Raw genomic sequence first — 19,468 nt, forward strand, 5'->3', positions numbered from 1 at the left:
AAACATTTCTCTGCCTCCTTGCCCAATCTGCTCATTTTTTCCTTCTAATTTTTATAGCTATGTAAATGTTACATTAAGTCTGGGTAGTAGAAACAAGCCCCCAAAGAAAATAAAATTTTACAAGTACTCAGAATGACCACATTCATAAATATTGTGCATATTTTAATTAATATACATCCTTTCCCTCATGCATATGTATATTTCTGTGTATGTGGGTTTGAAGCTACACTTCAAATCTTTGTCTCTATTCATGCCTCTAAAGGATATCTCTTTTACATACTCAAAATGGTTTGTAACAAACCATCTCTCAGCTGATACATCACGGTATGATGATGCTGTTTTGGTGACACGATATCACCAGATATCTCTATTTCAGGAGGTTTTGCCCCAAATAGCTGACTGTCAGCACCGAAACTTTATAACTTTTTCTTGTCCCAATTGTTTATGTTTTCACTTTTTTGACAGTGGAATCTAATCATTGAAATCACCTCTGAATTTAATATCATGGAAAATTCTGCATGTGTTCTCCTTGATATGTTTATAGATGAAATGAGAGGGTGCCATGGTAGGTGACATAAGTCAGAAGTAAGATGAATATTGGATAAGCTCACTCCCGTGAAGTGTAAAGAAGACCAGACCATGGCAATGATTTCTTTTCTGGACTTTATGGTCCTGATGGACGTCCTCATCCTCCCGTGGTGAACATTCCAAGTTTGTGTGCCCTCCTCCTTCAGAATGTGGATCTTCTCAACTGAAGAGACCCAACTTCTGCTTCACAAAAGAGGTGTACATGTGTGTTGTTTCTGCTCTAATTGTCACAGAGCTTAAACTGTACAAGTTTTGTAAAATATTCACCTCACTGAAACTTTGTTGTCTGAAATTCAGTATTGGTTTATGTAAATAGCCTTTGTCTTTAGTAAAGTAGTAGTAGTAAGTAGAGGAAGGAATATTTTGAAATTTTAGGCATCCTACACTATGTTTTCCAGGGATTTGAGCAGCCAAGAGTCTCAAGTGAAATATTATATGTAATATTTTTAGATAATTTCACTTCCAGAACCAATTATTTACTCCTTCACATTTTAAACCATGTTGGGCCAGGGAGCTAGTACACTGAGCAAGGTTCTTATCTTGCATGTGGACAACGAAATTCCATTCCAGGCACCCCACATGGTCCCTTGAGCACCTCCCGGAGTGATTACTGAGCAAAGACACAGAAGTAAACCCTGAACACTGTCAGGTACGATCTCCCAAGGAAAATTTTAAATCATACAACAAGTATGTTTACTCTTTTGAATGCAGATAGTATTTTAAAAGTTATTTAGTAACGTGATTTTAATGCCTCTTAGCTACATTACAAGGTACCAAGATTATTACTCTGATTTTTTAAATTATGCCTAGAAACCCTATAATAACTTAAAACAATATAAAACTAAGAAGTATCTCTACTACAATACAAAATCATTTTCTATGAGCTTTTCTATGCCTCATCTGCATAAGTGTTTTCCTCTGACCTCTCATTTACTTGGTATTTTGGTTACTGCTGATATCTTAGACTTCCTAAAAGCCTTAATATAGCAACTGTAACTTTTCAAAAAAGTCTTTTACTTTAGGGGGCTGGAGCGATAGCACAGTGGGTAGGGCGTTTGCCTTGCACGCAGCCGACCCGGGTTCGATTCCCAGCATCCCATATGGTCCCCTGAGCGCCCGCCAGGAGTAACTCCTGAGTGCAAGGCCAGGAGCTAACCCCTGTGCATTGCCAGGTGTGACCCAAAAAGCAAAAAAAAAGTCTTTTACTTTAAGTAACTTAGAACTTTTAAAAAAGATAAGTTGCTTTACAATTCATTTGCTCTTTGTCTGAAGTCCTTCTGTGCTTATCATGAACATGTAAGTCAAAATCAGAAATGGCCAATCTTGTGGGCTCACCAGCAAATACAAGAATCCCCAGCAAATGACTGAAGAATTTTCCAATAAGTCATTTTACTCCTAATTGATAAAAGGAAAAAATAATTTAGACAAAAATAAGATTAAGAATCTGATTCCAGCTCTTCCATTAATTCACCATGATATCACACAAGTCATTCATTTCTTTATCCCAAAGATCTTTGCTTGATTGGTCCCAGGTCTCTCATTCTTTCCTTCAAGATCATCTCCAGTACTATTTCTTCCAAGACATATTGTTTGTATGGAGTCAAGACCCAGGAGGATTTGCTTGGATTTATGAAGACGCTGACCATGTGTTAGTCACCACGACAGGGTCCTGCCCCATACAGGGAAAAGAGGATGGACACTATCTCCCTCCTGTGTCAGCACATCTTAGACTCCAGGACCATGTCCCTCAGCTTGGCATTCTCATAAAATCTTCCTATAAAAACCTCTGCTTGGGACTGGAGAGATAGTACACCCAGGAGGGTACTAGCCTTGCACGTAGGCAACTGAATTCAATCCCCAGCATTCCATATGGTCCCCTGAGTCCTGCCAGGAGTATAAACCCTGAGCACGGCTGGATATGGCCTGAAAACAAAATTAAATTAAAAAACACCCATGTTTAGTAGATATTTGATGATGTTGTATAAAGTTGGTTTCTTTAACTTTGTGGGAGCTTTTTTGAAGTTAGCCTCTGGTAATTTTAGGCATTTTGAGGGACTGCCAACATGCTTTCCAAAATGCCTGCACCATTTGGCAATGCCACTACCAGTGCTAGAGTGCTCAGTGTCCCCACATCTTTGTCAACACTTGTCATCCTGTGACCTTTTCTTAAAGATGTCCTGGGAAACATGAAGCATGCCTTGAGCCTTTCAGTGTCATTTCCTTGATAACTAAAAGTGTTGCACACCTGTTCATGTGCTCTCTGATTACTGTTATGTCTTACTTGGAGAAATATTTTGCATTCTTTTATTTGGGTTCTTGTGCTATTATTACTAATTGGGGAAGATTCTATATTCTAAGGATGAGCGTTTCTTCGATACGTGACTTTTAAGTAGTTGTTTCTGATTCTTTGAGTTTTATAACTCTGCTGGTATTTTGAAGCATAGTTTAAAATATTGATTAAATCTAATTATCTGCATTCCTTAAGTTTTTATGTCAAATTAGGAAGGCAGAGTTACAAACCTTGTAGAACCCAAGATAACAAAGAGCTAGTCCTATTTTTTATTGCTCAGAAGTTCATCTTGTATGTTTAGGTTCATGACCCACTTGGATTCCTTTTTGTGCAGATATTATAAGGGGCTCAGCTTCATTCTTTTGCATGTGGACATCCTGTTATTCCAGAACCATTGTTGGGATGACTATTCATTCTCTGCTGAATTGTCTTGTTATCATTAGCAAAAGACAATGACCAAAACGTGCTGTTTCAACTTCTGGACTCAACTGTTTCGTTGATAGCCATATTTTTTGCCAATAATAATAAATGTATTTGGTTATTTCATAGCTTTATAATAAATCCTCAAGTTTGCTGTTAGGAGTCTTCCAACGTCTTTTCTTTTTTCTTTTTTTCCAGGATTGTTATGGCCCTTCTGGGTTCTTTACATTTTCATCAAAGTTTTAGGATCACTTTGTTAATTATACCAAAAGAAAATCTTGTTGCGATTCTCCTAGGGATCATGTTTAATGAATAATTTAAAAACTAAATAACTTAAAATGTTGATATTACTTTCACTATGGCATGATTTATCTGCTGTTTTTCTGGACTTGGTGCCAGGGTGTTACTGGCCTCCCGTCATGGGTTTGAAAGCGATTCTTTCTCTTCTGTGTTTTGCAATCGCTTGTGAAAACTTATATACCATTCTTCAAACACGAAGTCATATTTTGGTTTTGAACTTTTTCTATTTTCATACTTTTGTTTTGGGGTGGTGTGTTAGTGTTCTTGCCCACGGCCTCATGGCCTCATGCATGCAAAGCCCATGGTCCAGCCCCTTCAACTGGGCTCTCCTGCCCTTTTTACACGTCTAAAGTGCATTCCTGGGGTGTGGGGGGGGTGGAGAAATCGGACAGCGGGTTAAGCGCTTGCCTTGCACGTGGCAGAGCTGGGCTGATCCCCAGCATCACAGAAGGTCCCTGGAGCCCAGTCTGGAGTGATCCCTGAGCACGGCGCCAGCAGGAAGCCCTGAGCACAGCCGGGTGTGTCCCGACAGCAAAAACAAACAATAAACAAAGTGCAGTGGAGACAACGTCCAGCAAACAGCGGCCCGGCGATGCGCGGCGGGACACGCGCGCCTCAACTTCTCCATCTGGCAGCCGACGCGGGCTCGGCTAGATTCATCGCCGGAAAGAGAGCGAAGTTCCCTTATCTGTGCTCAGAAAGTTTTCTAAGTTTAAACAACCCCCACCCCAACAAAGACCGGCGGAAGGACGTGCCGGGCTGCGCGCGCGGGACGCGGGGACCCCCCCCCCCCACCACCACCCCCTTTCCTTGGCGACCCCTCCCGATTCCGGGTCCAGCTGCGCGCGGATGCGCGGGGACCGGGCTGGACCGCAGCATCCTCAGGCGCCCGCAGCATCCGCAGGGGTGGGGGTGGGGGGCAGCGGGCTGGGCCCGGAGGGTCTCCCGGGGCGGAGCGCAGGAGGAGGAGGAGGAGGAGGAGGGAATGCAAAACAGCCTCGCCCCTGGGAGCCGGGGCGCAGCAACGCCCCCCGCTATAAATCGCGAGCGCCCCGCTTGCAGCCGGTCGCAGCGCCTGCCAGTCGGGGCCCGGCTCGGAGCTCTGCCAGCCGCGGGGTGCAGCCCTCGGACCCCCGGACCAGAGCCGCGCGCCCTCCTCCCCGGCCGACGTGAGCGCGGCGCCCCGGGCCGGGTGAGTGTCCGACCTCTGCCGGCTGGGGCTTGGGGGCCTGGGGGGCGCGCGTGGCCAGGGTCAGCTCCGGGGGGTGGGGGCTGGAAACGGGTGTCCCGGGCGCTTGCCCTGAGCAGGTGAAGCGCGCTGGGGCCGGGAGGGAGCGCCGCGGGGCTGACTTGCCTTGTGCCCCGCGAAATGGCATTGCTGTGGGAACTGCACTTTGGGGGGAAAGCGCGAGCAGCAAATCTGCAGAAACGCGCGGTCGCCGAGTCCAACTTTTTTGCCCCCAGCCTAGGCTTTCCGCCAACTTGGCGCTTTGAAGAGCGGGAAGCCGGGTTTGCTCCGTTCTTCGTCCCTTTCAAAGTTGTGCTACTTCTGGGGTGACGTAGAACAGTGTCCCCAACCTCTGCAGACACCTCAGCGCTGCTCGGGTCCCTCTGCCCCCTTCCCGCCCGCCAGCCACCTGGCCCCCATTCCCCCCCCCGCACACACACACACCGCGGTGCCCCCCAAGTGCCCTTTGAAGAGGCCAGAGGGACGGCTCTGCGCACCGAGCCCACCACCTTGGGGCGTGCACACCTGTTTGCGGCTGAGCAGGGTTTGCAGAGACCCTCTGCTTCCAGATTCGAGCAGGACCACTTGCCCCAGCGGCCCAAGCCCCCGTTTATCTTCACCGCCAGGCTGGCTCCCGTGATCTCCCCACAGCCCTGCGCGGCCCCGACCTTGGGCGGCTGCGCTGCTGTTAGCTCCAGGCCCTGTACACCCACCTCTGGCTCCCCACTGAGTGAGTGTGTGTGTGTGTGTGTGTGTGTGTGTGTGTGTGTGTGTGTGTGTGTGTGTGTGTGTGTTGGGGGCTGGGGAGTGAGGAGGGAGGGAGTGGGGTCGTATTCTTCTGGGATAATTCTGGGGTATATCCAGAATCTTTCTGGAAAGAAACGGTAATGGCGAGGGAGAGGCCAAAACCCTGTGCCCCGCTGTGTGGCTTTATAACTTTGTTGAGTAACTCTCTGAGCTGTCCTCTTCATTGTGCTTCCTCGGGGCTCACCCCCACCCACCCACGCACCCACCCCCACCCCAGGGCCTACTGGGGCAATAGAAATGACAAGTCCTTCCTGAGTCTTCCTTGAAAAAGAACCTACCTGCTTTCCTGGGTGCGTCCCTGGTGCTAAGGCCACACCTGAACCATCTCTCCTGTGGCCCTGGGGGTGTTCAGCCTCCTTCCTGCGGGCCTTGCAGGCAGGGAAGCCCCCTCGGGCCCCCCCCTCCAGCTGAGCCTAACTGGAGACTCCCCTTAACCAGCTGCGTGCAGTTAGCAAGCTGATTTCACAACCCTGGACCTTAGGTCCCTCCAACGACAAAATTCCTTGAATGCTCCGGTTTCCTGATTGTTGCTAAATAAATATGTCAGATTTAAAATGTTAAGGACGTGTATCATTGTGAGGCCAGGTTCAGGCTCTGCCAAGCTCTAGACAAACTCCTCTGTGGCGTGATCTGTTCTGGGACAGTCTTGGGTTTCCCGGGGCTGGCACCACATGTCCATGCTCCCAGTTCTGGCTGGCAGTTGCTCTCAGCACCTTGGGGACCACGATGCAGGAGTAGCCCCCCGGCCCAGCCACGGATAGGTTTCCACACATCAAATTTCATTTCATCATGATCTGAGTCCTGTTAATCCCCCTGACTTTCCTGCCCTTTGTTCCATGAGAAGGCCTTGATTTCTGGCTCAGCTCTTTGATCTTAAACTGAATCAAGTGCTCCATCATTCACTCTGAAGAAAACAGATTTTCTTCCGCGCCGTTGCCCTTCGACGTAATTCTCTTTTACGTCATTGACCCCGTTGCTTGGGTAAGAACGCTGACCTGGGCTCTTCCCTGTAACTTCGGTTCGGTTTCTTTTTTTGCTTTCCTTTTAGTTTGGAGTAAGAAGTGTGTTGTGTCTCTGTGTGGGTGTGTGCCACGCACTCGCACACTCACGTGTTTTCTTTTTGCCTACAACTTACTACTGTTGTCGGTTGTGCATCAGCATTGCTGGATAGAGGATCATCACCAACCCTAGGCTGGAGGCAACATCATGAAAGAAAACTTAATCTGCTATTTACCCAACACCCAGGTGAAATGCTCAGCTAAGGAGCTTGAAACTCATAATTTAAATGCATGATGCAATTTAAATGCATGACTCCTATAGTTTTATCGGTGCAATCCTTGTCCTTTCCAAGCAGCTGTGTGCTGCTGTGCAAGATTTTGCTTTTGAAGGTGCCAGAGGACCAAGATAGAGTCCTGTTACCCAGCAACCTGATGCAGGTACCAGCCTTTGGACCGGATGCTCTTAAGTTTACTGGGTCTTCCCCCCCCCCCACTCGTCCCACCCACTGGTCACAGGAGAAAGCCAGCGTCTCCCAAAGTGAGCTCGTAAATGAAGAATTGTGCTCAGAAGCTTAGACCGAAGCCTAGCCTTGTAAAGATTAGAAAGCTACTCTAAATACACAATGTGACAATAAACGCATATGAAGCCAGAGCGACAAAATAAGACAATAAACAGGGTGAAGCACTCTGTCCCTCAGTATCTGCGGAAAGGGAAAAACCAGCTTTGGAACTCCCAACATGAGAAATGCAATGTTTCTCGGGATGGTAGTTCAAAAGCTGGTTTTTGAAAAAGCTGGTTTTCGTTTTCTGCATTATAATTCTGAGCTTTGGCTCTTAAAATTGTCTGATAAAGTCATCAGATAAAGTCATTACGCACATGGCTTTTATATATATATATATATAAATATAGGTGTTTATTCAAAGTGTAAGGAAAAAACAAAGCACTCACAAGCCAAAGTAAAATTCTATTCCTTTTTCTAGTCTAAATTTAGTTTGCATTTTACATTTTCTATGTTATTCATTATATGAACTTTTGGTACCAAATCACCTTTTCAATGGCTTAATATAAAAAATCCTCTAAGATCAAGGAGTAGCTAGAGGGTATTAGGATCACAGTGGCCTGATTTGGCAAGTGATCACCATTATCACCTTAAAGCTCTAAAATACAATGTTAAATGACAGCAGAAATGTAAGTTCCCAGATATTTTTGTCAGTGGTAAGTTCAATGACAGATTTGACAATTGAATACAGAAACGTACTGTATTTAGCACAGCCCTAGAAATGATAAAGAAGTCTTGCTATTTGCTGTGCTTATATTAACATACAAAGCTTTGCTGATTTTTTATTACTTGTAGCAGACAGTGGGCAGGAGAGGGGAGAGGAATTTTGTTCGGCATAAAAATCAAAACTGGCTTTCAAAAAGTTTCAGCAAAGAATTCATTGCACACTGTCAAGACACCATGGCTATGTTCTATTTCATATCACTCACTTTACTTTTTTAGGGGCCCATTTCCGGCTGTGCTCAGGGCCTACTCCTGGCTTTGTGCTCCAGGATCACTTCTGGCTGTGCTTGAGGAACGAGTGTGCTGGCAGAAATCAAACCTAGGTCAGCTATGGGAAAAGCAAATCTGTGTTATCTCTGCAGCCCTATATTTTTCTTAAAACTCAATGTTTAGTTCCCACATAGGTAGCACTGTAGCACTGTCATCCCATTGTTCATCTATTAGCTCGAGCAGGCACCAGTAACATCTCCATTGTGAGACTTGTTATTACTGTTTTTAGCATATCAAATACACTACGGGTAGCTTGCCAGGCTCTGCTGTGCAGGAGGGATACTCTTGGTAGCTTGCCAGGCTTTCCGAGAGGGATGGAAAAATCGAACCTGGGTCGGCCGTGTAGGTACATTATTGAATTTTGGGGGGGGGGTCACACCCAGTGATGCACGGGGGTTACTCCTGGCTCTGTATTCAGGAATTACTCCTGGTGGTGCTCAGGGAACCATCATCATCATTGTCATCATCATCATCATCATCATCCCCTTGATCATCGATTTTCTTGAGCGGTCTCAGGAACGTCTCCATTCGTCCTAGCCCTGCGATTTTAGAAGCCTCTCTTTACTTGTCCTTCCCAATGGTGCTACATTGGAGGCTCTTTCAGGGTCAGGGGAATGAGACCCATCATTGTTACTGATTTTGGCATATGAATATGCCATGGGGTGTTTGCCAGGCTCTCCCATGCAGGCAGGAAACTCTCGGTAGCTTGCCAGGTTCTCTGAGAGAGAGAACTAGGCTACAAGATGTCTCATGGCCACAAATCATCTGCGAGCTTCCAGGAGTTTTGTTTTATAGTCTCTGGATGCTGGCCGTTGATGGGATTACACGGCACCAGGGGCAGTTTCTGGGACCAAATGGGATGGAAATTGAACCCACGTCAGCTGCATGCTAGGCAAACACGCTACCCTCTGTGCTATCACTCCAGCTCTAAAATAAATATCTTAATTTAAAATGCCTCAAATTTTCTAGGTACCTTTAGTTTTCTTCCTCTATCTAAAACATCTTAAATTGTGTTGAGTCACACAATGGATGTTTTGATTTTCAAAATTGCAGTGTGCCTCATTTTCAAAGTCCTAATTCTACATGTCCTTAAAATTTTGAATCATAAGATAAATAATGACTTAGCTCAGACTCAACTTTATTTTTGGAAGGGGGGGAGTGGCACACCCAGCCTTGCTCCTGGCTCTACACCCAGGACTCACTCCTGCTGGTGCCACAGGGGACCGTATGGAGTGTTGAGGCAGGTGAACTGAATGCCAGGCGAGCAGCCCACTGGTCTACCTCTCCAGCCCCCAGACTTCACATCCTTATGTTAAAATCTTATTGGGAACAATGAATTTTTTTAAAAAAATAAAAATAAAGGACTTGAGTGATCTACGTAGAGTAAGAGTTTTATAAGAGCTGAAGATTGTGAATTTATTTTCTACGTTTTTTTTTAACTTCTCCAAATCTTTCTCATTTTATGCTAGTCAATGCTCTTTATATCTCCCTTGGAAAAGGAAAAGTTTGTTTTTGAAAATTATCAACCATGAAAGAAAATCGTTACAGAGAAAATACAATAGATCTGGTTTGATAGTAGACTGTAAAGATATTCCAAAATATAAAAATGGGCTTTGGCCTATAGAGATATTGGCCAAGTTGGGTATCTAGATCTGGGTCTTTCTCGTGGTCCCAGGTGCCACTGGGGTGGGAAGCCAATTTAAAACAACTTTCCTTCTGTCCAGACGGACTAGCTACCATGAACACAGGCCTGATTCCAGCCACTTTCTTCATAAATACTAAAATATAGTTATTTCTAAATGTATATCCCTCCCCATGCAATCATAATTCCTTTGATTATAAGTACCGTGTCCATGAATGAATCTTTGCATCGTATTACTAAACACTCAACAACTCACTTTCTTGCCTATGTGTTAAGCTTGTCTTCAATGAACATTCTAAAAATACTAAATACAATTTGAGACCCTCATGTTTCGAAAAAATGCTAAAGAAAGTCCATTCTCCTCATCTCTTGTAAGTGTATAATCCTATTACACACAATAATATGATTTAAATTGATGTTTTAGTCTTGCTAACTGGAGAACTAAGTATTAATACCGTGATTTGAGTCCAAAGTAGTAATACCAAGGATAAAATAGAAGAAATACTAAGAAAAAGAAAAAATGAAAATGATTAAAAGATTAGAATATCCAGCCAATGATTCTTGAGATATTAGGAAGCAGGTAAGCCTACATCATTTGGTCTCCCAAAAAGCATTTCTTTTAATTTTTTAGTTTTACTGAATTAACACCAGTTTAAAATTTAGCGTAGTTTTCTGTGCCCAGAACTTTAATTCAACACTTGTGTAGACTATTTCCTATTGAATTTTTTAGTTGTAGTTTTGTTTGTTTTTGTGCCATATCAGGTGGTGCTTAGGACTTATTCCTAGTGCTGTACTAAGTGATCTGGGATCTTCTGGGAGACCATATGTGGTGCCAGGGATAGAACCAGGGTTAACGTCATGCGGGGCAAGCACCTTGAATTATTTCTTTGGCCCTTAGACTATGTCCTAAATCAGTTCTAATTAGTTTCCATCTAATCTTACAACAAACCCAATTTATTCAATTTGCTCACCCCTCATCCCTTGCCCTTCTTGTAACCACCATTTTATTCTAATCATCTAGAAGGTTGGTTTTGGGGTTTTTTTGGTCCATATTTTGTTATATTAGTCATTTGTTTAACACACAGCATTTGTCTTTCTCTGTCTGACTTAATCACTAACCAGAACACTTCTAGGTCCATCCATGTTACAACAAAACTCATCTTTATGTTTACAGCTGAGTAATGTTCCATTGTGAGTGTGTGTGTATATATATGTATATATATCATATCTTTATCCAGTCATCTGCCAATAGTCATTTAGGATGTCTTTATATCTTGACTGTAGCACTGTCATCTCATTGTTCATCGATTTGCTCAAGTGGGCACCAGTAACATCTCCATTGTGAGGCTTGTTGTTACTGTTTTTGGCATATCGAATACACCATTGGGAGCTTGCCAGGCTCTGCCATGTGGGCAGGATACTCTCGGTAGCTTTCCAGGCTCTCCAAGAGGGACGGAGGTATCAAACCTGGGGTCAGCCACGTGCAAGGCAAACACCCTACTCGATGTGCTATCTCTCCAGCCCTTATATCTTGACTAGTGTGAATAATGCTGCAATGAACAGAGAACTCGAATGCCTGGGCCTTCCGTTCTGACCCCCATTTCCTACTCCCTCAATTGAGAAGCATCATACTTACAAATTAGAAGCAATTGTGCACATATACCTCAGGGGTCGGTGTCGACAGATGCAGAATCATGGGGAGGCTTTCCAAAGTGGACTGTTTGGGGAGAGTTGGAACAATCCAGGGCCTTGGTCGTAGCTTCAGGTGCAACTAGGGTGGGGAGTTTTCTTTGTTTTTGTTAAAGAAAGTACCTTTCCCCATGGATGCTAAGGGGTGTGTGTGTGTGTGTGTATGTGTGTGTGTGTGTGTGTGTGTGTGAGAGAGAGAGAGAGAGAGAGAGTGATAAGGGAAAGAAATAGTAGGGCTGTAGAGATAGTACAGCAAGTAGGACACTTGCCTTGCACACTGCTGACCTGGGTTCGATTTCTTACATTACATATGGTCTCCTGAGCACCGTCAGGCATGATCTCTGAGCACAAAGCCAGAAGTAAGCCCTGAGGACTGCCAGGTGTGGCCCTCAAACAAACAAACAAAATTTTTTTTTTAATTTAAAGAATAAATCAGGACAAATGGACTAAATAAGTTTGGGAACCTCTGATACATGAACATCACTGCAGAGTTTGTTAGCAATAAAGAATCTCGGACCCCACCCGGAGTCAGGGGGTAAGAGCCCGCAAGGGGATGAGATCCCATTAAAATCTGAGGAGTACATGCGTACTGAACCTGTTTCTCTTTCCGAATACACTGGCTAGGAGCTGTTTTCATAGCTTTTTAATGGATGCACATTTTTATAGAGCACATCTAAAGTTCCTCCCCGAGTCTGGCTTTTAACTATAGTGTTTAATGTGTCCTATGAAACAGTCTCTGCTTTATGGTATAGCTCGGGGTACCGAGCAACAAGTACGTCATCCAAGTGTGGTAAGAGGCAAAGTCCAGGTTGAAGGTGGGCATCCTGACTCCTGACTCCTGTGCTCTCTGCCCCGGTTCCACGCTGTTTACACTGAGTCCTGCTTTGAAGGCCAACTAGGTACTGAGAATGTCTTTAAAGTTATAGTTTGAGAGGCCAGAGAGATAGCGTAGCTGGAAGGTGCTTGCCTTTCACGTGTCTGACCGGGGTTCAATATCCAATGGTCCTCTAGTCCTCTAGGACTGATCCCTGAGTACACGGCCAGGAATAAGCCCTAAGTACCGCTGTGTAGAGCTCTCAAACCTCAAGTAAAGTTAGACTTTGGAACAAAAGTCTATTTCTTTCAAAAAAAATAGCAAGATTTATTTCATAGACCTCTCACCTGTGTTTTTCCTCTGTGGACTCATGAAGAATTCTAGAAATTTCTCCCTTTGTTGGGAAGTACTAACATGATGACCAAGTACCTTATTTAATTTTCTGATTCTTATCATGTTCCCCTGACATGATTTCAATAGTGTTTACATGTGCAACTTTGAAACAGAAAGTTATTGCACCTTCACTACCAGCGGGGCTGGAGCAATAGTACTGCGGGTAGTGTGTTTGCCTTGCATATGGCCAACCCGAATTTGATCCCTAGCATCCTATATGGTCCCCTGAGCATCGCTGGATGTGATCCAAAAAGCACTATAGCACTATCGTCCCATTGTTCATCTATTTGTTCAAGCGGGCACTAGTAATGTCTCCATTGTGAGACTTGTTACTGTTTTTGGCATATCGAATATAGCTTGCCAGGCTCTGCCGTGTGGGTGGGATATTCTCGGTAGCTTGCCCGGCTCTCTAAGAGGGACAGAGGAATCGAACCCGGGTTGGCCGCGTGCAATGCAAATGCCCTACCCACTGTACTATTATTCCAGTCCAACCCAAAAAGAGAGAGAGAAAAAAAATACCTTCACTACCAGCAAAGTGACCATTATTTTTAATGTCGTTTGAGATCTCTTTTTCCCCAATAACATCTAAATTTTTACTTTCAAGGGGCCCGATAGTACAAAGGTAAGGTGCTTGACTATATGCCACTGATTCAGGTTTGATCCCTAACACTGCTTATGGTCTCCTCTCTGAGCACAGAGCCAGGAATAACCCCTGAGCATCATAGGGCATGGCCCCCAAACTAGAAAAATAATGGAATAAATAAAAAAGTTCATGTTTTACCTTTTGACATCCTAATGCTATTTTAAAAGTTCCCTCGAAGCAAACAAGTCATTCCCTGCATAAACTGTTCAACATTCCAACCTCAATTAAAGATCCCTCTTTCAGCTTTTAAAATAAACACATTTATCTCCTAGCATGGTTTACAAAACCATCATCCAATATAGTAACTAACCAGTTTGTCAGCAAGTGGTGACTTATTTTAAGCCAGGGCCTCCCCACGTTGTTCAGTTCTTAAATTTCTCCCAAGGCGTGTGCATGCTCTGAGAAGTGGATCACTTGGATCTGATCAAATCAAACACCTGTTGTTTTGGCAAGGACCCTCGAAAGTTGCTCAAAAGACTGAGGTGAGCCTGGGTCCTGGGGGTATTGTTTGCAGGGAGCGGTGTATGTTCAGGATTGAGCAGCCAAGACTTTGTCCATGAGAGGAGCCTCCTGTGACAACACAGTTTCACATTTGCTCTAGAACTCTAGGTACACAGGCAGTATTGACGACCTCATGTCTGACTTGGAAGTTACAGGTTAGGACAACATCAACATAAGGTTGCTATAACACAGACTCCATGGGAGGGAGGGACGGAGCAGTGTCCAGGCAAAACCCACGCCTGACTGGAAGCACTGCTTTGTGCTAATAAATGAGAAGGCACCCATGATTGCCTGAGGACCCTTGCTGGCCTTGCTCTTCTCACCTAACCCACATATTTGTGACTGAGAGTGACAATAATTTGCAGCAAGTTTTGTTCCAAAGGAAAATGAAACAAGTCTTAACGTTTCTTCTAGGAAACTTCATGCCTCTCCAGTTCTCTCACCGCATAGCCCTGTCTTTATTTCTTGACTCAAATTCTTCTTGGTCCCCAATGTGCTTTACTGGTTTCTAAATCGACACATTATGTCCCGAACCTGGTGTTTCCCAAACTGGACTACATGGGGGGGGGGGGGGGCGCTCTGGAATTCTGGAATGATGGCGAGGTAGGGGGAGACACATGGAGGTGGGAGTGACTTCTTGTGCAGTTTGAAGGTGCTTGTTAATTCACTGAATATAAGATTCCCAGCCAGCCCCATGTGGTGGGGGAAAAGGCAGTTGGGATGGAGAAGGAACCGCTAAGTTAATGATGACTGGAGTGGTCGCCCAGGATGGGAGATGTGTGCTGAAAGTAGACCAAGGACCAAACACGATGACCTCTTAGTATCTATGTTGCAAACCATAATGCCCAAAAGTAGAGAGAGAGTAATAAGTATTGTACCTGCCACAGAGGCAGGGAGTGGGATGGGGTGGAGGTGGCGGGAGGGACACTGGGAACAATGGCAGTAGAAACTATGCACTGGTGGAAGGATGGGTGCTCAAGCACTGTATGACTGAAATGAAATCATGCAAGTTTGCAACTGTATCTCACAGTGATCCAATAAAATTTATTAAAAAAAAGTGGTGATCCGATAAAATTTGTTTGAAAAATAATAAGGTAAGATTTCCAAGGGGGTCACTGGATGAAATTTTTTTCAACTGAAAAAGAGGTGGCAGGCCAAATAAGTTTGAGGACCTGTACCCTAGAACAAGAATGTTCCATTAGCCCAGCTTTAGTCATCTCTTTTTCCATTCAAATGATGTCACTTCACATAAAACACAGTTTATCATGATGGCTCCTGGCCCTTCACCTCTACAGAGTTCATTGCTGCCACTTTATCAGGAGTAGAAAGAGTCCAGTGCGTTTCAGACATAATTATTCTTGAATGTGCTCTGGCATTTGGTCTACTGTTTTCATAGTAGAGAACCACAAATCTGTTCTTATTCTTTAAAATCTCCACTGGAGTGAGCCATATGGTAGAATGATATCTAGTCATTACATACTTATATAACTATGTGACTAGTATATATTTATCAGTGCATATGCCACCAGCAGGTCAACCTGTACCAGTGGGACGAGTGCATCAGCAACCTGATGGTGCCTTCAGACTTCCAGATAACCCCAAATTGCTGCTGTGCGTTTGGCCAGACCCCAACCACTTGGGGCCAAGTTTACCAAGAAATTAAATGGCCAAAAGTTAGGTATGTGGGAGCCACATCCACAAACCACCTCCGGCTCAGCTATATAAGCTCAATTTATTGGGCTTAAAAGTCTCCGTCCCTCTAGGAGAGCCTGGCAAGATACCGAGAGTATCCCGCCCACATGGCAGAGCCTGGCAAGCTACCTGTGGCATACTTGATAAAACAGTAACAACAATGGTCCTCACTCCCCTGATCCTGAAAGAGCCCCCAATACGTCATCGGGCTATACTGGCACATGACAGGGACGAATGAAGATGTTAGTGGTGCCGACTAGAGCAAATTGATGAACAACGGGATGACAGTGATACAGTGATACAGTGCATATTTACATACTATCAGAGATTCCATGGTAAGGAAAGGTAAAAATAAGTAAATAAAGCAATGTTTAAAACAGATCAGTCATGGGAATGTTTTGGAATGCATGACTGTGTTTTAGTGTGTAGATGAGTACTTTAAAGATGGTAAGATTCTAGTAAGATCTTACATAGGTCATAACATTGTGATGGAAATATTATCACTAATCTTTGAAAAAATCACTGATATAATTTTTAAAACTTCAGGGGCTGGAGAGCTAGTAAAGACGCTTGCTTTGCATGCAGCCAACCTAGATTTGACATCTGGCATCCCCTCGACTCCCTGGAGTACCACCAGAAGTGATTCTTGAATGCAGAACTGAGAGTAACCCCTGAGCATTGCCATGTGTGGCCCAAACCCCCCTCAAAAAAAAACCACATTAAAAACCCCACATATTGCGCTGGAGCAATAGTACAGTGGACAGGGCATTTGCTTTGCACACGGCTGACCGCACACGGCTGACCAGGGTTCAATCCCTGGCATCCCATATGGCCCACCAAGCACCACCAGGAGTAATTCCTCAGTTCAGAGCCAGGAGGAAGCCCTGAGCATTGCTAGGTGTGATTCCCCCCAAAAAAACAAACAAAAAAAAATACAAATTTTTAAAACAGATGAGAAACTGAAAATATGTATAACAATAGTTTTAAACTTTTGAGAATTGTGAAGATTGAGGCTTGATCCCAGGTTTCAGTTACTAAATTTTATTGACACAACATTGACTGAACATGACGTAGGCTTCAGGAATACGATATTGTACTTCCGCATCCCGTCATCACTGTTCAGATCTAAGCACTCATCGAGCACTGTTTTTTGTTCATTTCACCTAGTCCCACCAATCTTTCATTCATATATCAGTTTGTTTTTTGTTGATTTCATTTCTCATTTTGCTTCATTTCCTTCTCTTACACATACAAATGAAGCCATACAGCGGTTGCCTTTCTCCATCTGACTTAGTTCACTACATAGGCTCTGTACGAAGTCAATCCAGAAGACAACTGACTTCTCTGTATGTGCTTTCAATTTTCCCCATCATGATTGCTTATTGCATTTATGTCTTACATTCTGTTTGTCTTGGAATTTCTATTGCTTTCCTGCTAACACACTTTAAAGTCCAGATCTTAAACAATTATTGTTAACTCTCTGGAGAACATCACTGGCAAATCTAATCTGGTCTCTTTTTTTTTTTTCTCTGAATGTATACTAGAGCTTTCTCAGAGTCCAGAAAATCACACAGTAGTATTTTATAGGTGAAACTGCCTATGGGAAAGTTCTCTTGCTAAAACAAAACCACCAATAAATATGGTCAAAAACAGTTGTTTCTGATGTCAGAATACTTCTGTGGAAAATGGTAGGGTAGAGCCTTGTTGTACACTGCTTAAAAGGCAGTCTGTACATGGTCTTCTCAAATATCTCTCCTGCTCAGATATTTTTCTTTAAAAATCAAATTTGTAATTTAAAAATTGATGAATTTTGCTTGTGCTATTAAAAAACACAAGTTAAACACCAGAAATAAGGATAAATAGGAACTTGAGAAAGGCTTTTCCGCCTCTCACTTGGAAAATGCCCGTTTCTATCACATAACAATCACTCTAAAATGAGGTCCAAATGAACAACTCAGTTGAAAGCTGCAAAGACCATGAATGGGCAGACTAGTTAAAAAATAACTACAAAAAAAAAAAACCCTCTAGTGAAACAAGGAAAAAATAAAAGGAAACCAGGGACTGGAAATATAGCACAGAGATGAGGGTACTTGCCTTGCATGGGGTGAACCCCAGTTTAACTCCCAGCGTCACAAGTCCTGCTCAAGATCCCTGGGTGGGGGTGGGGGGCCGGAATCCACAGCACTGCAGGACCAAGTAGCACCACATCCTTGGATCCTCCTATTGCCCCGCTGACCCGTCAGCTGAAAATCGCCTGAAGTGGCCCCCAGACGCACTGAGCAATGCTGAGTGTTAGGGGGATGAAAAGAGAGTAAATCAGAGCTAATGGTTACTTGTTACTTGTTAGAGAGAGGGAAGGTGGGGGATCAAACTTGGATAACGACTGTTTTGATAAAGTCAGTTTTGGTATTAAAAGTAGTATGACCAATTTGGAGGATGTTTTCTAAATATCACAGAGCAGGAGTGAACCTTGAGCACCTGCAGATGTGACTAACACCCCCTTCCTGAACCCCCAAAATAACAATCTGATCATATTTAGTGAGCCACACTCCTCTTCCCCCCCTCCTCTCTCCAGCTTGGATTTGTTGCCAGATTCATCTCGGAGGAATCATGGAAGCCGTCCCATGAGCTCTGCAGCCAGGTAAAAGGCCCCACCTGAATCCTCTGGTAGTTTAATGTGTCAGCAGTGGGAGCCCCAGAAGAAACTGTGTACTCTGTCTGGCGACAGAAAGAGGAAGCTGAGAACTGTGCGTTTCCATCGAACCCAGGTGCTCCCAATGCGTAGCTACAGAACAAATGTGTCTCTATGGTTACCAATGTCAGCAGTGACCAAATCATCCAGCGCTGATTATAAACCATATCCTGACCATAAGCCAGGCGAGTGGTCTGCAAGCCCTTGGCATAATGGAACAGGCTCTCGGAGTGGGTCTTAACATCCTGGGTGAAGCTTGGGATGCTCTGGCTTGAAGTGTGTGTGTGTGTGTGTGTGTGTGTGTGTGTGTGTGTGTGTGTGTGTGTATCCGCCCTAAAGCATGGACTTCAAAAGTTGACCTACTCACCTTCTGGAAGCCCAGCGCCTCATCCTGTCCCTAAAGAATATTTCTCATACTGTATTCCGATACCAGCAAACGGGCACTAGGAAACTAGAGGCAGTGGCACGCTCTTATCCTGACCACCCAGGTACCCGAAAAGGCACAGGAGTTCTGTAGAATCCCCCCAAAACCTGCAAGCTGGGGGCTGCTCCATTCTGTCAACTCCTGCCACATGGGTCTGCAGGAATTTCTTCCTTAACAGACCAACTCCTAGAATTACCCATCTCTAAAGATTTTTTTTCCCCTTCTGCCAAAAGCTCAGCTGGAAGAATGAGGCTTCAGCTTGTGAAATGAAGAGAGATGTTCCTAGTCCCCCGCTGGGGGCTAACAGGGCTAGCATGTCCGCTTCTACCTATGGGGTGACTGCGTTTTAGCAGGGCAGAAGGCAGTCTAGGTGGTGAGTGAGCAGGACGTGGGGGCAGGGGATGGAGGCGACTTTATTCTTTGCTTGATTGGCAAGTCGGAAACAAGGGCTGGCAGACATGTGATGAGAATTTCAGCTAGCTAGTCACGAGACAGGGAGAGTAGCATTAGAAAGGTTCTGTCACTGGAAATTTGGTGGGGCAGGGGGGAATTGATGGGGATATCTTTGAGATGTAGTGAAGTTTAGGAAGCTAGACTATGTACATTTTTAGAAAAATCTAGCTCTGAAATAAAGTACGATAGATTAAATAGATAGATTGATAGATTATATAGGGTTAGAGTGATAATACGGTGGGTAGGGCATTTGCCTTGCATGTGGCCAATCCGGGTTTGATCCCTGACATCCCATAGGGTACCCAAGCACCAACAGGAATAATTCCTGAGTGCAGAGCCAG

General features: G+C 44.4%; 1 protein-coding gene across 2 annotated transcripts in view; it reads left to right on the forward strand.

The window, feature by feature from the left end:
* Window positions 1-4,608: 4,608 nt before the first annotated feature.
* The window catches only part of AGTR1 (angiotensin II receptor type 1), a 55,303-nt gene continuing 40,443 nt past the window's right edge, over window positions 4,609-19,468 (forward strand). The window contains exons 1-2 of one of the 2 annotated variants that reach the window (XM_055127720.1): window positions 4,609-4,790; window positions 18,134-18,199. The gene's annotated coding sequence lies outside the window, so the exon portion shown is untranslated. The remainder of the gene's footprint in view (window positions 4,791-18,133; window positions 18,200-19,468) is intronic. The other variant, XM_004602923.2, reaches the window with a different exon arrangement.

Source organism: Sorex araneus, chromosome 2, assembly GCF_027595985.1.
Source record: "Sorex araneus isolate mSorAra2 chromosome 2, mSorAra2.pri, whole genome shotgun sequence".
Lineage (NCBI taxonomy): Eukaryota > Metazoa > Chordata > Mammalia > Eulipotyphla > Soricidae > Sorex > Sorex araneus.